The sequence below is a fragment of the Euprymna scolopes genome, chromosome 45 (genome assembly GCF_053919585.1).
Source record: "Euprymna scolopes isolate OS-2025 chromosome 45, ASM5391958v1, whole genome shotgun sequence".
In the NCBI taxonomy this organism is placed as follows: Eukaryota; Metazoa; Mollusca; class Cephalopoda; order Sepiida; family Sepiolidae; genus Euprymna; species Euprymna scolopes.
Genome location: NC_136526.1, coordinates 68,653,610 through 68,670,740, shown reverse-complemented (window position 1 = coordinate 68,670,740; position 17,131 = coordinate 68,653,610). Strand labels below are relative to the sequence as shown.

The window sequence follows — 17,131 nt, the reverse complement described above, 5'->3', positions numbered from 1 at the left end:
CACACACACACATACATACATACATACATAAATGCCCGATACATAATGCGTATTTTCATAGATTTTTAAAAGCATACGTGTTTATTGTTTAATAGTTTTCGTGTGAACACAAAAAGCCACGCCTATACAACCGCATTCGTATATGTATAAATGTATTTCATATATATCAAATTGGTCGCCATCTTTAATAATATATCACGTTTTTGCCGGGTTGTACAAAAGGTATTTTAAACCATTTGCATTTATTCCATGAATATCCGGTTGCAGATGAGCACACCTGGGGTATTGCCGAATTATCTGAGCCAGAAGATTATTATTATTATTATCATCATGCAGATTGAATTAGATTTGTTTTAAAGAGAAAAACGCAATTCAAGGACAAATTACGTATTAAGAATTTAACTTGATTAGATTCTATAAACAATAACAAGAAGAAATCTTAGATAAGCAAAAACAGATGTGTTTTAATAGAAAAGTATGTGGTTGACATAAACAAAGGTTTTCAAAGGTAGATATAAAAACAATAAAATTGAGCCAAAGACAACGTGACTGATAAGTCACATGTTAGGTCTTTGTGTAGTCGAATGAAGTAAGAACAAAGGACTAGTTTTAATACATACTAGAGAGTTAGTATTTTGTCGGTAAGTGTTGAGCGAACGAGTTAGAACGAGTAGACGGAAAAGGCAAGTTCAGCTATATTCAGCTGAAAAGGCAGTAATATGTAAGCCCTGAGAAAGGAAGGCATGAAACCTCAACACTTAAAATCGCAGCAGTAATAAATGTAAATGTAGAAAAACAATTTGGTTGTCTTAATTGTCAGGCTGGAAAATGAGTTACATTTTAGCAGTGTCTGAAACAATAAAGCAATGGTTCCGACCAAAAAGGTATGTCCTTCCTTTGTATGGCCAAGCAAACAATGGTGATATTTATCCCCCTTTATTGAACTGTTGCTGAAATATCTACATCTCTTTTAATGATTCGTGTTAAAATATATACACACACGCAACAAACATTACAAAGACGATCATGTAACATGTACAGGGTTTGGTCCCCTCGTTTATACCTGTTTTATATAGAATCGCTATACACACCTCCATGTCATATAGAACCCCTAGCATACAGATACCCCGTTACACAACAAGCCGAAAAGACTTGTTGTCATTAAGATTCCAGGGAACACCAGTTGTTATTTTCAGTGAGTAAATACTGATACTGACCTGCGTGTAAACTCGTAATCTTAACGTATGTAATGAGAAAAAATATCCCAAACTTTTTTTTTACATGGGGTCACCACTTCTCAAGGCTCGAAGGCCACTCAGGGATAAGGGTTATTGCGTGTACAGTAATCAGTGAGATAGTATTTTAGTAATCATTAGTATTGGGGGTTTCGATAGAGTGTCTTACTTAAGGGGGCGGTTTGTCAGGAGTTTTTTATGTTGGACTTGAAGACGTCCAAGTTGTAGTCAGGTGGGAAACAGGCAAGGGGCAGAGAGTTCCACTGGCGTGCAATTCTAAGAAAGAAGCTTTGCTCATGGAATCTACGTTTGGGTTTAGGCACAGATAAATAGTGGGGAAAATTATCGACAGTAGTTCCAGCCAGACAGGTGTTTCTCGTGAAAGATTGGCGAGGGGGGGGGACGAGGGATTGGAGCTCAGACGAGTACATGCCATGGAAATAACGATAACGAAAAAACAGGCTCGCAACGTCTCTTCTGTGGGAGAGAGTTTAGATATCGTACATACGATGTAACATTTGTTACTTTAGTTTATAGATATATTCTCAATGTCTACCGCTCCAGCAGATATCTCACTGCTGATGCAATTTTCTACCTATATCAGACCCAAGTACATCCAACGATGGAGTACTATTGCTACATCTGGGCAGGAACTGCTCGAAGCAACTTATCATGCCTTGACAGATTTCAAAATAGATTTCGTAGTCTGGTAGGTGATACCTTTTTCTCTTCCCTCCACCCATTTTCCAACAGAAGAGACGTTGCGACCCTGTCTCTGCTTTATCGTTATTTTCATGGCAAGTGCTCGACTGAGCTCCAATATATGATCTCTCTCGCCAAACTTTCACGAATTTCACGATTGATAATTTATAATTCAAAATTCAAATTCAAAATTAAAACCTGTTTCATAATAAGGAGCACAACAAAAAAGCAACAAAAAACACCCAATATTTTGCTGATGAGGAGACTTTGTTTTTATAAAATTATTGTCCTTGAGTCAATGTCTGTCACAATAAAAAACATCGTTTCCGAAACTATCGTACAATTTATTGGCTTTGTTGTGCTCCTTCTTATGAAACGGATTTTTAATTTTTAATTTTAATTTTGAATTATAAATTATCAATCACCAAATATAAAATAGCTCTATTTGCCTATTTAGCTTTGACACATCGGCTTTACAACGAACATTATTCTTTTCCTGTATTTTAATTAAATTAGTATTTTTACTATCACATTAAAATACACTCTGCTCTGTAGAAAATTGCTCTAACCCCCTTATATATATATATATATATATATATATATATATATATATATATATATATATATATATATATATATATATAATTAGGTACGGGCAAAAAACAGGTGGATAAAGATAGAGGGCCCTAGTTTTGAAAGCCGATTTATCATAATTTTTTTGTGAATTCCCGACTACTTTTGGATTGTATTTGAAAGATTAAAGACCAAAGTTAATTTCCTAAAGGAAAAAAATATTTGTACACGTGACAAAAAAAGTTATGAAAAATGTTTTCACTGCGAGCTTACTAATTCAGCTAAATTTCGAAGTTAAATAAATTCATTGTAAACATCCTTTAAAAGATAAATATTCGTTTTCAGGGTCTACTTAAAAGAGAATTAGTAAAGTAAAGGCGTAAGATATAGAAGTAAAAAAAAAAACATCTTGTTTGTACAAAAAATAGCTTCGTTAGCTCTCAAAAAGCAAGTAAATCTGTCGTTCGCCAAAAATGCAACAAATAAACGTTTGTAAACACGATTATACGGAAACTCAAAATTACAGCCAATCGAAACCTTCTTTCAAAATGAAGTCATGATAGTAAAAGGAGGTAGGGGGTGTAAGATTTCTTTTTTTCCCCGAGACGTGCATCCGTACATTCCTATTCTGAACGTTTGTATAAATTTTTATCATTTTTAAATTTAATTATTTTTTATGTCCCCGTTTTTTTTTCCTTGATTATTGTTCAAGATTATATAAAAATTATGTTACGCCGAAAGTTTCACATTCATGCGTGCAAGGAAATTATTAAAATCTTGCGTATAAAAATTAAGCGAAACCTGTAATTTAAAAAAAAAAGTAGAAATATTTTTGCTAGTATAATTTTGTTGTGAAAATATTAAATAAACAATGCTTATATATATATATATATATATATATATATATATATATATATATATATATATATATATATATATATATATATATATATGAGGATTTGAGGACTGGTTTCTTCTGTGGAAAGCAACTATTTTTAAGTCGCCTGACGAAGACTTGTGTTTTTAACCGACCATCTGTCCGAAACATGAGCATGTCTAGTGTCACGAACTTGTAAATTTGTTTATATTAATAAAAATATTGCTTGCTCTTCTTTTATTGAGCACTCTTGAATACCTTTAACTTGGCATATATTTTTATTGCATTTTTACCCCAAAGAAAGCACAGTGCCACTTTGATATAGAGAGCTACTATCTGAATATAATTTGCAAGGGAAACTATGTAGGGAGTTGAGCAGCAAGATATCTGTTTACATCACACTTGAACTTCTGCATGTCAGTACAGTCGGGAAGCAGAAACCCAGAAGGGAATTCTAGAGTCTAGCAGTCCGAAGGAAGTAACTATTAGAGTAGAAGGCTTTCTTAGATCTAGGGATTTCTATGTGTAGGGGTGCGATTTTGCTGCTTGTCAGGTTTCACGTGGGTATTTACTTCAATGGGGCACAAGGGTTTGTAGTTCGTCGGAACACCCAATATTGTAAAAGAAACAGAGGTATGTAACATTTCGTCGATGGAACAGCTGACAGTGCGGGTCCTATCAGGTTGTGGACTCTTTTGAACCCTGTCTAAAAGGGAGACCCAAGTAGCAGATGCACCTGTCCAAATATAGCAACAATATTAAATATGTGGCCGAATGATGGCTTTGTAGAAGGTACAGCATACCCTCAGGCGTAAGTAACTTTCTAGCACGTTGGACAGAGAGACCATCTTCTTTGAAGTAGCTTTCGCAATGTCCTTTTTTTTTACATGGAGGTCACCACTTATCAAGGCCCGGAAGCCACTCGGGAATAAGAGTTATTGCGTGTACAGTAATCAATAGGATAGTGTCATAGTAATTGTTAGTATTGAAGATTTGATAAAGTGTCTTAAGGGGGCAGCTCATTAGAAATTTGTTTTTATGTTGGACTTGAAGACATCCAAGGTGTAGTCAGGTTGGAAACAGGCAAGCGGTAGAGAGATCCAGAGGTGTGCAGTTCTAAGAAAGAAGCTTTGTTCATGGAATCTACGTTTTGATTTAGGCACGGAAAAAGAGTGGGGAAAATTATTGACAGTGATTACAGCTAGTCGGGTGTTTTTCGTGAAAGATTGGCGAGGGGAGACTAGAGAATAGAGCTCAGACGAGCACTTGCCATGGAAATAACGATAAAACAGAGACAGGCTCGCAACGTCTCTTCTGTGGGAGAGAGGTTGCAGGGAAGAGAAAAGGGCATCCCCCACTAAGCCACGAAGTCTATTTTGTACTCTGTCAAGGCAGGATAGGCTGGTTTTAGCAGCTCCTGCCCAGATGTGGCAGCAGTACTCCATCCTTGGACGTATTTGGCTTTTATATAGATAGAGAATTGCATCATTAGTGAGATATCTTCTGGAGCGGTAGATGGATCCCACCATTTTCCCAGCAACCTTGATGTACGTGTTCCATTTCAGATAAAGAGTGAGGGAAAATTATTGGCAATCCTTCCTGCAATATATGATATCCATTCTTCTGTAATGATTTATCCGGGAGGATGAATGTGCCATATAACCATACCAATGGAACTGATATGTCCGGAGGATTATCTCTATGCTGGGTAAATGTAATGGTTTCAAAGAATCTTCCAACCTGATGCATCGGGTTTGGCGAGATTTCACATTGCAGATTCATCTAATTATAGATCTGTCATTGCACTAGTCAGATGAAAGAGGGTTTTGCTGCCAAATAACATGACGCTCTGCGCAATACTGCTGTTCTAATTCATGTCTGTCGCGAACGTTAAGCAAGGAGTTTGAACGAAGTACTTCAAGGTAATGTATCATTAGCTATGTTAATTAGTGTTTGAGAAGGTTACTTGTAGTTATCTAAGAAAAGAAGTCTTGGCAGTGTTGAACGTTATCATACATTTTTGTTCCCATTTAAATACATCTAGGGTTACCGCAATTTCCTTGGATATTATTTGTTTTACCCTCGTGCCTTTTATAGAACGTGGTGTCGTCAGCAAGTAGAGCCATCTCAGAGGCAATGTTACCCAGAAGGTCATTTATGAATATCAAGAATAAAAAAAAGGCCTAGGGATCTACCTCTGATGTACACCCGAATTTATATCATGTTGTATTGACGTACGACTACCGAACATAACCTGGATGTTTCTCTTATTTAAGAATTTAATTATGTTAAGAATTCTAGTGATACCATAGGATCTGATTTCCATGAGAAGACCATTGTGCCATACCCTGTCAAAGGCAATAGATATATGTAGGGCTACGGTCCTACTATCCTCTGCTTTATCCAGTGCATGGTATATTTGTTCAGAGATTACAGTTAGGATATATGCAGTAAGATAGGCTTGCCTAAACCCGTACGATTGGTCAGACAGAAGTTTAGCAGCTTTGAAATGGTGAACTAGAGCTTGATTAATTATGGACTCAAATATTTTGGCGAAAATAAAAGAGGAGGCTAATAAGGCGATAATTTGATGGATCAGTTCTTTCGCTAGAATTCTTGAAAATTGGTACCACAGAAGCAATTTTCCAGCAGTAAGAAAAGAAAGATTCGTTGAGCCATTTGTTGAAGAGTTTGGATAGAACTAGAGCAACGTAGGTGGAGCATTTTTTTAATAGTACGGCCAGAATGAGTATGGTCAACGTGCATTTGAGGTGTCTATGGTTGTTTATGATACCATATGCTTGAGAAGGGGTCATTTTCAGACCATCTGGTGTGGTTTCTGTCGGCAAAGGAAAATCTGGAATGTAGATGTTTGCTGGATCAAAAATAAATTTTCAGGCAAACTGACAGTGCAAACAACTTCGATATTGTTGGATAGTAGGGAAATTGTTGATTTCCCATTATTTATAAATATATATATATATATATATATATATATATATATATATATATATATATATCAGCAGTTCAGTCCAGCTTTGGTCAGGCGCTATGTATTGTTCAAAACTTTATGTGCATATATATATATATATATATATATATATATATTAAAAAGTTTGACTGATGTCCAGGTAACCTACATCTAAAATTTCAAATGCTTAGATCCAAATTGACGGAGGAGCTTGGTAGAGTCTGCAAAGGTGAGCTCTTTCAACTTTGACCTCTTGGAAGACAAATTTTCGCCCCAAAACTGATTAAAAAGCTTGCTGCATGTCTGAATACCCTTTATGTAAAATTTCAAATGTTTAGACCCAAAATTGGCTGAATAGTTTGCTAGAGACCGCAAATTTCAATTCTTTTGAACTTTGACCCCTTGGTAAAAAAAAATTTCGGCCAAAAACAGATTAAAAAGCTTGCCTTATGTCTGTACATTTTCAAATGCCTAGACCAAAATATAGCTGAGTAAATGCTAGAGACTGCAGGGGTCAAATTCTTTAAAACATTGACCCCTAATTTTGACCCCTTAACATTTATTGTTTTGGGCTCAAATCAAATTAAAAAGTTTGATCCCTGTCTAAGTAACCTACATCTAAACTCATCTAGAGATTGCAAAGGTCAAATCTTTTGAACTAAATTTTTGGGCCAAAAACTGATTAAAACGCTTGCCCTATGTCTGCTTAAACTTTATGTAAAATTTCAATTTGGTTGAGAGGTCAATTTTTTAAATTTTTACCTCAATTTTGACCCTTTACATTTATTGTTTTGGGCTCAAATCAAGTTAATAGTTTGATCCATGTCCAAGGAATCTACATGTAAAGTTTCACGTGTTTAGACCCAAAATTAGCGGAGGTGTTTGGCAGAGTTTCCAAAGGGAAAAACGTTGAACTTTGACCCCTTGACAGCCAATTTCCTTGCCGAAAACCGCTTAAAAAGATTTTCCCAATCTCAATAGCTTTTATGTAAAATCTAGAGTCTGTAGACTGAAAATTCACAGAGTAGTTTCATAGGGAAATGGACATATACATACACACAGACAATTTCACTTATATATATATATATATATATATACTAGCATTTCAGCCCGGCGTTGCCCGGGTGTTATGAGGTGTATGTTGAGCATAAAAAAGCAGTAATTGTCTGTCTAGTGACATATGGCCGAGTGGTCCTAGACGTTGTATCAAAGTTTACAGTTACCCAAAGGTGCTGAGTTCAATGCTGAACGAAGGCAGTGAAAAAGTAACATTGAAAAACAGAGAATCAGCAACTATGTCCCAAAGCCTAGCTGGAGTCCGAACACGGTACCCCCGTAATAATAATAAAGGGTTGGGTTCGAGACTCCTAACAAACGGTTCACCTGACGAAGGCCGGAGGGCAAAACGGCCGAAACGTTGTGACAACAACAACCAAGATGAGGAAGTCTGTCCAACAATCACAATCACATAAAAAAGCAGTCAATTTTTTTAACTTTGACCCCTATTATGGCCCCCTTAACATTTATTGTTTTGGGTTCAAATCAAGTTATTAAGTTAGATCCATGACTAATAAACATATATCTAAATTTTCAAGTGTTTTGACCCAAAATTTACGGAGGGGTTTGTAGAGTCCTCAAAGGTTAAGTCGTTGAACTTTGATCCCTTAACAGCTAAATTTCTGGCCGAAAATGGATTACAAAGATTTACCCAAATCTCAGTACCCTGTATATCAAATTTCGAGAGTGTAGACTTAAAATTGACAGAGTTATTGCGTAGGTAAATGTACACAGACAAACACACACAGACACGTTCACTTTTATATATATAACTAGCATTTCAGACCGGCGTTGCCCGGGTGTAAGGATGTGTATGTTAAGCAAAAAAAATTATTTTAACTTTGACCCCAATTATGACCCCTTAACATTTATTCTTTTGGGCTCTAATCAAGTTATTAAGTTATATCCATGTCCAAGGAACCTATATCTAAAATTACAAGTGTTTAGACCCAAAATTGTCGGAGGAGTTTGGTAGAGTTCTCAAAGGTCAAATCGTTGAACTTTCACCCCTTTACTGCCAAATTTCTGGCCGAAAACCGATCACAAAGATTTCCCCAAGTCTCAGTACCCTGTATATCAAATTTCGAGTCTGTTGACTAAAAATTGACAGAGTTATTGCTTAGGGAAATGTACATAGACACACACACAAACACGTTCACTTTTATAGATATATAGATATAGATAGATAGATAAATACATACATATATGTGTGTGTGTGTGTGTGTGTGTGTGTGTGTGTGTGTGTGTGTGTGTGTGTGTGTTCATATATCAAAACTTGATTGATGGAAAGATTAAAAAAAAAAAAAACTCTGCCATGAAAGACAAAACGGTTTTGCAGAATTCGCCCGCAAACCGCGCAGATTTCTAAACCTGATTGTCTTTTCGAATGATTGTTTTTTCACGTCACGAATTAAGTCCTCGTTGTCCTTCTGTTTTTTGGACGAGCTGCGAAAATGAACAATTAATTACAAAAAACCCACCCAGGGTCTCTCTGTTTAAATTGGATGCCGTGTTTTTTGGCATCACGAAAATAACTATCGCTTCAATATTGAACCAGAGTTAACACTAGCACCTATACCCGACATTTCTAACACATGAATGTGTATGCGGTAATTTGCAAATCAATACAAATAATTTTGTATTTTTTATCAAAATAATAACTAGCGGGACCTGCAGAAATTCCATAGGGGATTCATTCATATGTAATATATTGGTGTTGGCATTCTGTAGATGTTCAGTGTAAATTGAGATGCTCTGATATTATTGTAGCTTTTTTGTTAAAACTGCAAAAGTATTTATCTAAGCTAGCAGGGACGCCCAGCAAAGCCCGGTCGTAAAGTACGCTTAAATATGATATTTTAATTCTTGCAGATATCGTGTATATTATTATAGAGTTAATGTTCTATCGATTTTTATATATTATAAAGTTGCGATTTCAAAAATTTATATTTATATATATATATTACATATGCATAACCACTTATCCAGGCCTAGAGGACACTCGAGGATAAGGGTTAAAGATTGTACAGTAGAAATTGGACAATATAGTAATCATTAGTAATGGAGATTCGGTAAATTTATTAACTTATATGGAACGGCTCATCAAGAACTTGTTTACGTTGGACTTGAAGACAACCATATTGTAGTTAGCTGGAAAGCAGGAAAACGGAAGACAATTGCACAGGAATGAAGTTCTAAGAAAGAAGCTTTGTTCATTGAATCTACGTTTAGGTTTAGGCACAGATAAAGAATTACTTGTGCATTCCTGGAATCGCATCTAAATAGCAATATATATATATTCATTTTAGACTTTTGATGACTACATTCGACTCCATTTAATAAATATTATTTTCAATCCTAATTTCTCTAAATACCGGGATTGCCTCCTTCAATACACGAGAAATATTTGTTTTATTATTTTGTTTGTACCAAATTGCTGAAAAATAAACTTAACAATACGTTACCGTATTAGTGGCCTGGCAAGGCCACAGGGAAGACATCTGAAGCAGCAAAACTGAAGCTGACCTGTAGGACACTATATAAATGTAGGACACTATATATACAAATGTAGGCAAATTTGAGCATATTTTCTTGGTTTAAAATGCAGGGTTCTTTTTTACCAATTGTCATAAATTTAAAGCATAGAATAGTATTATGATTTACTAGTAGTTGCGTTTTCTAGGTGCATAGATGTTAGAAATACATTATCGCAGTGGATGAGACATGACTTATTTCCAGCTGTTCTTTCTAGTGTATGTTCACAAGACTTGCTGTTGCATTCGTGTGTGTGCGTTGTTGTGCGTGCGTTAAATGGCATCGTTCGTGTATAATATTTAATAAATATGAATGAGTCAATTGTTTGTTCCTTTTATTTTGTCGCGTGTGTTCATCCATAGCGGACAGTGCGGGACATCACGTATCATGCAAACTGTAAAAAAGAAAAACACATGACAATGCAAAGATTGTCACGAAATGATTATGGAAGCATAAAAACGAACAAAAATACTCATTTGTTTTCCGCAAAATCAATACAATGAACATGTCTTTTCATCGATAAAATACGACCATTGTTATTTTTCTCTGCAAGAATGCAAGAGTTTAGTCTGGCTCAAGGACACGAAAAACCTTCTTTTTAGAGATACCGCTTTCGTCTCTTTCAAATAGTGTTTCTTGCTAGGAAAATATCCATTGACGAATCGAATTGACATGCACCGGTATAAAATCCAGAAAACTGTATGAACTGGAACGAACACATGAAGGACATTGCGAAACCATAACCTAAAGACGGTGAGTCTGCTCCAAAGACGGCGGGTTCCTTCAATCGTGACAAAAGACTCACAATTTCGGATCCAAAAAAAGAGTCTTCAATCTAATCAGTCCCACTCTGTCAACTAAGCTCCAGCCACTGTCCCATCGCTACAATGTTGCATTCCTATGCCTGTTTTACAAATATTTTAATGAATATGCTCTGATGAACTCCTTGCAGTTGTGCTCCCTCGACATAGGTATCCCTAACAAACCATCAACAAAATCCCACCCCTTCACTGTTATGCTCGCTAAATGTCAGGCAGGTGTCTACTCTAATAGCTTCTTCCCTAGAACAGCTAGACTTTGGAATTCTCTTCCTGCTACCTGTTTCCCAAATTTTACGTATATGCAGAAGTTCCAATGCAACGTAAACCACCATCTTAATCATTCTTAAGCATGCGCCTTGTTTGGAGTGGTGGTGAGTAAAAAAAAAATGCTATCTATTTTTTGGAGGTTGTCCAGTGTTGCCCGGTCGTAAAAACCATATTTTAATTCATTCTGATTTCTTTTTTCTTACTATAGAGATAATTTTCCTATTGGATGTTATGTTGTACTTTATATGCAGTAGTGTCCCACGGCGTGGTCCCAGTCGTTTGTTTGTTCTGTTTTACGGCATATCAACCACTTTTGGGTCATTTAATACCGAAAGGTTAGTTATGTTGTGTTATATATTGGTTTGTTCTTAAGGTTTTTTTTTGTTTTGTTTTGGGGGGGAGGGGTCTTTCCTTATATTTTTGAGTATATTTTAGTCTCTTTCAGAAAATTGATAATTTTTTGGTGTCTCCTCCCCAGTCGTAAAATACGCTTAAATATTATATATATTAGGTTTCACGTCTGTAGACCAAAAATCGACAGAGTAGTTCGATAGATGCCGTTTCACACACAAAGTCATTTGGTATATATATATATATATATATATATATATATATATATATATATATATATATATATATATGTATATGTATGAACAAATGATTAATAAAACATGTTAAAAGACATCTTGAAAAAGAGTTAAAAACATTTTAATTTTAAAAAAGGAAGCACAAGATAAGTAGATAGTCTTTAATCCGCGGAGTTTCGAAGAAATAGGAGAGTATTTCTTCGAAACTCCGCGGATTAAAGACTATCCACTTATCTTGTGCTTCCTTTTTTAAAATTAAATATGTTTTTAACTCTTTTTCAAGATGTCTTTTAACATGTTTTATTAATCATTTTTTCATATTATAAGTTCTATTTCCTTTTCGGTTTTATTGAGCTTTTACATCTGGCTGAGTTTATTTTACTTGTAAATATTAACTCTTTAATATTTATAATATATTTTGAGTTTACCATTTTGATTACCTTGGTAAACTTATTGTAATTTTTATTTATTTATATATATATATATATATATATATATATATATATAATATGCCAAACGATCTTACCTCTCAGTATGACGTACGAAGGACCTAAAGCTGTGTTTCTCAACATTATATGGCCACGAGTCTTCGATCGGGGGGGGGCATTAGAGGACGCTGGAAAAATATATATGTGAGACTCATAAATCTGCATTGACTTGCGTCCCAGCCGATTACAATATGATAACCTTCAAGTCCAATGTAAACAAGTTCTCCTTAAATAATCCAAATTCTATCTAATCTACACAATTAACAATTACTACACTACCACCTTACATTCATTAACCCCTTATCCTCGAGTGGCCTTCAGGCCTTGATAAATGGTGACTAACTTGTAAAAAGACACTGGTCTAGACTAAATAAGAAAGTAAATATTACTCACAAATGGAGAAAGACTAAATAAAAACATGAAGAATTAAAACAAAACTTAATAGGAAAAAAAAAGTGAAAAATTGCGATGATACAAATAGGAACATCACAAAAGTAATACAAGTCAAGTTTATCAAAACGTACGTGGAGGAAAGACAAGAACATAGAAACCATCCAGAAACAAAACACCTCTGGAGCAAGATATGGGAACAGTCACAAGATCACAATAGACTGAAAAACATGAAATAGGAACTACAAGAATTTGAAAAAGGAACAGAAACAAATTAAATAAATATTAATAAAGAAAATTAATAAAGAAACGCCCAAGACAACCCAAAGGAAAGTGCCTAACTAGACCATAATGGAATGCATATAGTCTTCATCAGAAAAAAAAAACTTTCCAGCTTCTGGTTGTCTGTTCAGGATACGTAATCCCTGCTCAGCAAAAAGACATCCGTAATATTCATACAATTCGCTATAACATACGTGAATGTCGATTTTCTGATATGGCGACCATTAAAACAGAATGTCAGAAATATTAATAACGATATAAATATTAATAACGATATAAATATTAATAACGATATAAATATTAGGAGTGATATTCGCCTTACTGTGCCCAAGCCGGATTCGAACATAAGAGTTCTAGTCACAGGAGCTCAACAGCAGATGTGTCATTTAGAACAGTATTTTAAATCTATATTCCTATAAATGTGTTTTTTTTTTGTGTGTGTGTGTGTGTGTATTAATATTCATATTAAAAACCCTATTTTCTATTTATTTGAAAAGAAAATACAACTTTGTTATAAATGGCTCGTGGAATTGCATTAACTAACAAAAGATCTAACTAATTTGCATATTCTTTTAAACATATATATATATATATATATATATATATATATATATATATATATATATATATACTCCTTTAAATTCGTTTTTCTTTGGTCTGTATAGATATTCATATTAAAACCCCTCTTTCTACTTATTTAAAATGAAAATACAATTTTCTTATATATTGGTTGTGGAATTGCATTCACTACAAAAAGATCTAGCTAATTTGAATATTCTTTTAAACATTCGTTTTAATTAAGTCCCTATTAGTTTTTCGGTTTTCTAATGGGATGATCATCTTTAGTTAACTATTACATGTAATTATATTCATGCAGGTATTCTACATGATTTATGCTTGATATTTACATCAAAAGGTTATAGTAAACACAAACCTCTTTCTTATATATAAACACAAATCTCTTTTTCTTATATATGGCTCGTGGAATTGCATTAACTAACAAAAGGTCTAACTAATTTGCATATTCTTTTAAACCTTAATTTTAATTAATTCCCTATTACTTTTTTCGGTTTTCTAATGTGATGATCATCTTTAGTTAACTATTATGTGTAATTATATTCATGCAGATATTCTACATGATTTATACTTGTGTAATATTTGCGTAAAAAGTTTATAGTAAACACAAACCTCTTTCTATATATATTTATGTATGCGTATATATATTTGTTTTTAAAAATTTTGCCTACAAAACTCTCTGTAAGTTTTGGTCTACAGACATAAATCTTAATACATAGGGTATTCGAACCTATACGAAAATTTATATTTGAGTTTTAATCAGGGAGAATCGGTGCGAAAGTATGAAAGTAAAAATAAATGAATTTGTCATATGATGATTGAACGACGGTATTACGAATATGCATGCGTAACGTAATGACTATACATAGTTCATGTTTTCATTTTTAGCCTTGCAGCAAACATATCTTCATAGCTCAGGCATTAACGTCAAAGGAAAAGTAAATCGTAAGCTAAACGTTTTGGTTTCAATTTTCGGCAGTGGCGCACAAATCATTTATTTACCATTTTAAATCATTATATTGGGTTCAATATAATATAATAATAAATACGAAATCTGCATTAATTAAAATATCATATTTAAGCGTATTTTACATCAGGGCAATGCCGCGCGGCCTGCTGGTTGATTGATAAATTTAGACTAACTAAATAAACAAGATAACATTTTGTTGAAACGCAGAAGTCCGCAAGTGTTGATATATGTGCTAAGAGGAGACACGGCTCATCAAAGATTGGGACTGACTGACCTATGCATGCTATTGTACACCTGAGAAACGACGCTAATGGAAATACGATTTGCGATCCGACAAAAGCTTAGAGAAGGGGTCAGCAAATATCAGCCAGAAGAATTAAGGACCACTGAGACTTGAGGAAAACCTCCTTCCATGAAAAACAAGTGAAGCATGCATGGTCCCCCGTGAGTGCACAGTGAACGAGGCATAAGAAATGACTAAGTTCAACATTGCCCCCCCCCATTTAGCCTCCAAAGTCTCCAAATCCTAGTGAAAATGAACAAAGGGTGCAGTTTTAGGCCTTAACATATGTAAATTTGAGTTCTGCACCATGCAAAAAAAAAAAAAAATGACATGGTCCATCATTTGTCCCCCCCACACTTTTAGCCCAAAAAGTCCCCAAAGCCTTAACATAATTAAATTTGAGTTCAGCGCCATGCAAAACTGCTAAATAGACAAACACAGGAAAATTTGAACAAATATGATAAAATAGTCCCAAAAATGGAGTGTTTTTATTAACCCCGAAAAGAGACCGTGGGTCACACCCAAGAGTTATTGCGTAGGAAAGTATAGACAAACAAAATTATAGAGAAATCAGTTACAACTTTTCAGAAAGTTTTATAAAAATCCAAGGCATCAATTTTTTAATAAGCACAAAAGGTGTAAATTGTAGCCATTCTAACATGAAAGGCACCTGGGGGGGTCAACCGGAGTTTTCTCAGAAAATCTGTCCTGATACTTATTAGTCATATCATGTTTAATGTTTGTGCAAAAAATTTTTTTTAATTCCAAGGCGTAGTTATTGAGAAAGGTTCGGACAGACGAACGGACGGACGGACGGACGAGAGTGAATTTACAGGTCCACCCTCCTTTGGTCTAGGACCAATAAAAATAAATACATCCAAGGATGGAATACTGTTGCCATATCTGGGCAGGAGCGGCTAAAAACAGCCTATCCTGCCTTGACAGAGTGCAAAATAGACTTCGTGGCTTAGTGGGGGATGCCCTTTTCACTTCCCTGCAACCTCTCTCCCACAGAAGAGGCGTTGCGAGCCTATCCTTGTTTTATCGTTATTTCCATGGCAGGTGCTCGTCTGAACTCCAATCTCTGGTCCCCCTTGCCAATCTTTCACGAAAAACACCCGTCTAGCTGAATCCACTGTCAAAAATTTTCCCCACTCTTTATCTGTGCCTAAATCAAAACGTGGATTCCATGAACAAAGCTTCTTTCTTAGAACTGCACGCCTGTGGAACTCTGTTCCATCTGCCTGCTTCCTACCTGACTACAAACTGGATGTCTACAAGTTCAACGTAAATAAATTCCTGATGAACCGCCCCCTTAAGTAAACACTTCAATAAATCTCAACACTAACGTACTGTACTTGCAATAACCCTTATCCCTGAGTGGCTTCCGGGCCTTGATAATTTCAATTTAATAGTAAATGCAACGAAAACATAGAGACTTGAACTGACAGTTGGTGGCCAATACAGAGCTGAGATTAAGATAAAAAGAGGTACCTTTCAAGGCGATGTCATATCACCACTAGTATTCGTTATAGTCATAATGCCCCTTAACAACATACTAAGAAAATGCCAAGCCGGATAGAAGTTCACTAAAATAAATCAAAGAATAAACCACCTAATGTACATGGATTGCATAAAACTGTTTGCAAACAGTAAGACAGAAATAGACACGGTAATAAACACAAGCAGAATCTTTAGCCAGAATATCTGAATGGAATTCGGTATTCAAAAGTGTGCGCTGCTGATTATGAGAAGGAAACTGGAAGCAACTGAAAGTATGGTTCTACCCAATCGAACTGAGATGAGGGCACTAAGTGAACATGATAGCTACAAATACTTGGAAGATCTTGAAGCAGACACCATCAAAGCAAAATAAATGATAGAGAAAATTGGAAAGAAAGAACAAGAAAACTCCTCGAAACGAAATTGTATAGTAGAAATCTAATAAAAGGTATAAATACATGGGGAGTGTCACTAGTAAGATACTCTGGCCGTTTATAAGCTGGACCAAAGAAGAGTTTAGGCGTTTCGACTAGAACAAGGCCGATAGCCATTAGTCGTGTGCTCTCGTGTAATGAATGAATGCGTGAATGTAGGATTGACATAAAATTCTTAAAGATAAACTAAAATCACCAAAAAATGGTCTGAAATGACTTAAATAAATAAAAAGTAAATGACTTAGAATGACTTTAATGAACTTAATGATGAATTGAATGACCTTAAGAATGACTTGAATGCTTAAAAAATAACTGGAATCCTTCAAAAACAACTTGAATGATCTGGAGAATGACTTGAATGGCTTTGAGACTGACTGGTTGTAAAAGTGGGTGATCATTTTACATTAAATTAATACAGAAAAGTGATCCCCCACTTTATATCACAAAGTTACAAACATAAGTACAGCATGTAGTAAGAACAGATACTACACTTTGATCTTGGCCAAAAGGCCAAGAACAGGGTTTTTATTTGCTCCCCTACCGAGCAAATTAGGCACAAGGCCGATTTTTAAAGTGAGGAG

General features: G+C 35.0%; 1 protein-coding gene and 1 pseudogene across 2 annotated transcripts in view; one reads left to right on the top strand and one right to left on the bottom strand.

Annotated features, from left to right (window-relative positions):
• The window catches only part of LOC145269875 (carboxypeptidase D-like), a 1,225,495-nt gene that overhangs the window by 538,738 nt on the left and 669,626 nt on the right, over window positions 1-17,131 (top strand). The gene's annotated exons all lie outside the window — the stretch shown is intronic.
• LOC145269910 (U2 spliceosomal RNA) lies at window positions 16,936-17,074 on the bottom strand (annotated as a pseudogene).